This window comes from Petromyzon marinus, unplaced genomic scaffold (genome assembly GCF_048934315.1).
Source record: "Petromyzon marinus isolate PM22_M1 ecotype Great Lakes invasive population unplaced genomic scaffold, UKy_Petmar_22M1.pri1.0 PM_G_Scaffold_6, whole genome shotgun sequence".
Taxonomy (NCBI): domain Eukaryota; kingdom Metazoa; phylum Chordata; class Hyperoartia; order Petromyzontiformes; family Petromyzontidae; genus Petromyzon; species Petromyzon marinus.
The window spans coordinates 6,596,115-6,601,351 of record NW_027423013.1 but is presented as its reverse complement, the minus strand read 5'-3'; the positions used below and the strand labels follow the sequence as shown (position 1 = coordinate 6,601,351).

Sequence of the window (5,237 nt, the reverse complement as noted above, 5' to 3'; positions counted from 1 at the left end):
GACGTCACGAGGTAACAGGAATCTGCCGCTCCGCACGTGAACTGAAATCCGAGGTGAGAAATTCTCATCGCGGTTGTGGTGGTGGTTGTGGTGGTTGTTGTTTACCAAGGTAGAGCCTCGCTCTCTCTCGCTCGTAGGGATGTCAGTTGAGTAGCAGTGAGCATGGGAATCGATGTCCAGGTTGGAACTTTACAGCGCGGGGCCTAGCCACGCGGGGCCTTGCCTCCTGCCCTCGCCTGATTGCGTTTACTTTAATTATCTCGCTTAAGTTTAATTTGTCTTCACCCGGCTCGCCACTTTGTAACTTTGTTTTTATTGTAAATATTCACGCAGTTTTTATTTTTTTTCACCAGGCCAAGCCCGCTTGAGCTGCTATACCGCTCTTGTTATCAGAAGCAACCTGCCCACAACAACACAAGGTGAGGCTTTGTCAACAGCGTGGTGGTGTTCACTCTAGATGCGTGGTGGTGTTCACTCTAGACACGTGGTGGTGTTCACTCTAGACGCGTGGCGGTGTTCACTCTAGACGCGTGGCGGTGTTCACTCTAGACGCGTGGCGGTGTTCACTCTAGACTCGGGGTGGTGTTCACACTAAACGCGTGGCGGTGTTCACTCTAGACACGTGGCGGTGTTCACTCTAGACACTTGGTGGTGTTCACTCTAGACGCTTGGTGGTGTTCACTCTAGATGTGTAGTGGTGTTCACTCTAGACACGTAGTGGTGTTCACTCTAGACGCGTGGTGGTGTTCACTCTAGACGCGTGGCGGTGTTCACTCTAGACGCGTAGTGGTGTTCACTCTAGACGTGTGGTGGTGTTCACTCTAGACACGTAGTGGTGTTCACTCTAGACGCGTGGTGGTGTTCACTCTAGACGCGTGGCGGTGTTCACTCTAGACGCGTGGCGGTGTTCACTCTAGACACGTGGTGGTGTTCACTCTAGACGCGTGGCGGTGTTCACTCTAGACGCGTGGCGGTGTTCACTCTAGACGCGTGGCGGTGTTCACTCTAGACTCGGGGTGGTGTTCACCCTAGACGCGTGGCGGTGTTCACTCTAGACACGTGGCGGTGTTCACTCTAGACACTTGGTGGTGTTCACTCTAGACGCTTGGTGGTGTTCACTCTAGATGTGTAGTGGTGTTCACTCTAGACACGTAGTGGTGTTCACTCTAGACACGTGGTGGTGTTCACTCTAGACGCGTGGCGGTGTTCACTCTAGACGCTTGGTGGTGTTCACTCTAGACGCGTGGCGGTGTTCATTCTCTACACGTAGAGGGGAGACCGGGGGATCGGGAAGGAAATCCACACGACCACGGGGAGAGAGACACGCAGCCTGGGCTGTATTGATTGATCCTCAATTAACTACTTGGTGGAGTGAGGAAGCATTAATACTGAGCAGGTGAAGGTGGCCAGGCATGGGTCTGGACACACCACCACCTGTGAACCATGCCAGTGTGTGACAGTGGTGGAGCCAGTGGGGGTGGAGTTGCACGTGCCCCCCCAACGATCCGATCGAAATCCCTAATTTTGATAGGATCATTGGGGTTTATTAGTAACGAGCTTCACTACCAGGCTTCGCCCGGGACTTGGATTATTGTCTTTGATTAACTTCACATTCCCTTCTATTTCACTGAAAAACCCTGGAAAAAATTGATGCTTGCAAGAAAGAAAAAAGCCGAAACAAATCAACTTACCTAAATCGGATGTTTTCACTCAAGGAAATTCAACCTTACCCCACTTCTACGTAAGGTCGATTTCGGCCACTCGGGAAGGGAATAATGACGTGGCGAGCTGAAAATAGTCACGTTCACTTAGAAATTCCAGACAGCGTAAGCTGTGCAAATTTTCACGACGCCAGAGCTCAGCGTTGGAGAGGTTTTTGCTGCTTCGCACAAACAAACAGATGGAATGTTCTGCTTCATATTTAAGATAGCAGTTCTACCCGTTCTTCGCACGGAGGATATGTATTGAACTCGGAGAATCCAATGGCTTCATCGGCCAGGAGCGAAGCGCCACCTAAAATCTCCCGGCACGCTGTTAACAGCTCTAAGCATTGCAGAGCGCTTAACTCAGAGGTGTTGCGGGTTGACGCCAGACACTTCATGGTCATTCCCCCCCCCAAAAAAAAAATACAAAAGACTCTTTTTATATTTTGTTGCATTGTGTACAGTATGGAACATACCCACATGCCAAATTTCAAGTATGTGGCACGTTGGGAAGTATGCTAAACATTTCGAACAGACACACGTATCCACACATTTCCCTTTCATATATATAGATAAATCAGCATTTTGCGTCCCCCACTGCCACCGTGTGGCATATTATTACGTGCCAGGGACTCTATGAGAGGACAACAGTCCGAGTCCATAATTGGCAATAAGTAACGGCAAAGCAGTTGTGAGTCACAGAATTTTGCGCAGTTGCGTATACAGTACACGACTTCCCTGAAGGCAAACACCTTCAGCGAGCGCAATGCCGATCACACGCGTCGAATAAAAAGCAAGGGACAAGTCATTACTTACTAACAACTCCTTACTAACAACTCCTTACTAACTAACAACTCCTTACAACTCCTTACTTACTAACAACTCCTTACTAACAACTCCTTACTAACAACTTCTTACTAACAACTACTTACTTACTAACAACTACTTACTAACAACTTCTTACTAACAACTCCTTACTAACAACTCCTTACTTACTAACAACTCCTTACTAACAACTCCTTACTAACAACCCATTACTTACTAACAACTCCTTACTTACTAACAACTCCTTACGTACTAACAACTCCTTACTAACAACTCCTTACTTACTAACAACTCCTTACTTACTAACAACTATCATTTTTCATTGCTGGAGGGGTTGCCCCCCCTACCTGAAAATCCTGGCTCCGCCTCTGAGTGTGTGACAATGTCAAGTTTGTGTTTGCAGTAAAGTCTATTAACTCTATTGAGCACGGAGGTTATATCAAAACAGTAGTTTAGTTTTGTTTTCCTCTGCAACTCTTTGTAAGAATGGAGTCAGGAAGTTAACACATCACACACGTGCAGCTGAAGTCGGATCTGTTCATCCCAGCATTCAAGGACATCTGTGCCTGGCTTCACACCTCTAAGTTGTGATTGAACATTAATTTATGCATTTCTGCATAACACAAATAGTATTATTTTAAACACCCTTTGCTATGTCAGCTGAATTTAGCTTTCATAAATATTCATTTTGAAGCCAGACAGCTGAAATTATGTGCTCGGAGTTTTTGGTGAACATTCATTTTGAAGATATGAGGGCTTCCAGGATATGTGTATAACCATTTGCCCTCTCATTGTGTGCCATAACAGCCCGTGTGATGAATTTGGGACACTTTTCCACTATATCATGAATATATGAATAAGTATAGACGTGTAAGTCACGTGTTACTGTGTATATATGCTTTCCTCTGTGCATCGATACTGACGTGTAGATGGTGTGGATATTATTTTTTTCTGTCTGCCGCTGACGCTTCCTCTGACGCTTCCTCTGCAGAATTGGTCTAATGGAGCAAATGCACTCAGCGCAGCTCGGTATGACAAGTCAACAATGCGACCGGTGTGCATACAGCACGGATCGTACTGGAGATTTCACACGGCACAAGAGAACTCACACAGGAGAGAAACCCTTCAAGTGCAGTGTGTGTGGGAAGGCGTTTGCATGGCAATCTGTTCTACAGACCCACCAGAGAACACACACAGGAGAGAAACCCTGCAAGTGCATTTTGTGCGGGATGATGTTTTCACAGTTATCAAATCTTAAAGTACACCAGAGAACACACACGGGAGAGAAACCTTTCAAGTGCACTCTGTGCGGGAAGGCATTTTCACAGTCACCACATCTTAAAGCACACCAGAGAACACACACGGGAGAGAAACCCTTCAGGTGCACGATGTGCGGGAAGGCGTTTGCACAGTCATCAAATCTTAAAGTACACCAGAGAACACACACGGGAGGGAAACCATTAAAGTGCACTTTGTGTGGGAAGGCGTTTTTACTGTCATCTGTTCTTATAAAACACCAGAGAATACACACAGGAGAGAAACCATTCAAGTGCACTTTGTGTGGGAAGGCGTTTTCACGGTCATCTGTTCTTAAAAAACACCAGAGAACACACACAGGAGAGAAACCCTTCAGGTGCATTTTGTGCGAGATGATGTTTGCACAGTCATCAAAAGTCTGCACACAGTGTACACACAGAAACAGTGTACACACAGAAACAGTGTGTACACACAGTAATATCCACGTTGTAGTTGCTGAGCTCACGCTACCCAAGGGGTCTCTGTTGAAGAGATGGAGCAATGGAAAATGAATATAAATCAACTTAAACTCCATTCCCGCTCTGTGACGTCACCACACAGCATGAGCTCATCGCTGTGAAACGCCAGGGGGAGGTGTACCTCGCTCGTGACGTCATGTCACCAAAGTATTCACCCCACCCCCGTCCACCGCGCCCTTGAGCGTGACCTCACCTCTGCTTGGTCACTGCCGATATCTGTTCCGGTACAATCCTTATTTGGGCAAAGCTACGCCCAGTGACTGGTGGCTCATTAACATAATGTATCCGTTAAAGCCGTCGCGAGTTGATTGGGACGGGTTCAGCGCCCACGCCCCCATCCCTCGACATATGGCCCGGACTCATTAACATAATTTTATTTAGTCACGGAGCCGCTCGTGGGAGGGGAGTGTCTTGTTCCCCGGACGTGACGTCATGGCACCTTCTGCTGCCGCGTGACGTCACGAGGTAACAGGAAGCGATCGCTTCGCTCTTGCACTGAAATCCGAGGTGAGAAATTATTATCGTGTGGGTGGTTGTTGTGGTGGTGGTGGTTGTTGTTGTTTACCAAGGTAGAGCCTCGCTCTCTCTCGTAGGGATGTCAGTTGAGTAGCAGCGAGCATGGGAATCGATGTCCAGGTTGGAACTTTACAACGCGGGGCCTAGCCACGCGGGGCCTTGCCTCCTGCCCTCGCCTGATTGCATTCACTTTAATTATCTCGCTTAAGTTTAATTTGTCTTCACCCGGCTCGCCACTTTGTAACTTTGTTTTATTGTAAATATTCACGCAGTTTTTATTTTCTTTTGTTAGCAGGCCAAGCCCGCTTGAGCTGCTATACCGCTCTTGTTATCAGAAGCGACCTGCCCACAACAACACAAGGTGAGGCTTTGTCAACGTGTGTGAATGTTTTGACTTAAAACTTTGGTGACTGCAGGA

The 5,237-nt window shown here is 47.4% G+C and overlaps 1 long non-coding RNA gene across 1 annotated transcript; it reads left to right on the top strand.

Annotated features, from left to right (window-relative positions):
* LOC142918271 (uncharacterized) lies at positions 1–4,915 on the top strand. The gene is made up of 3 exons (XR_012937455.1): positions 1–53; positions 354–419; positions 3,520–4,915. It is a non-coding gene; the product is annotated as an uncharacterized LOC142918271 (long non-coding RNA).
* Positions 4,916–5,237: the final 322 nt, after the last annotated feature.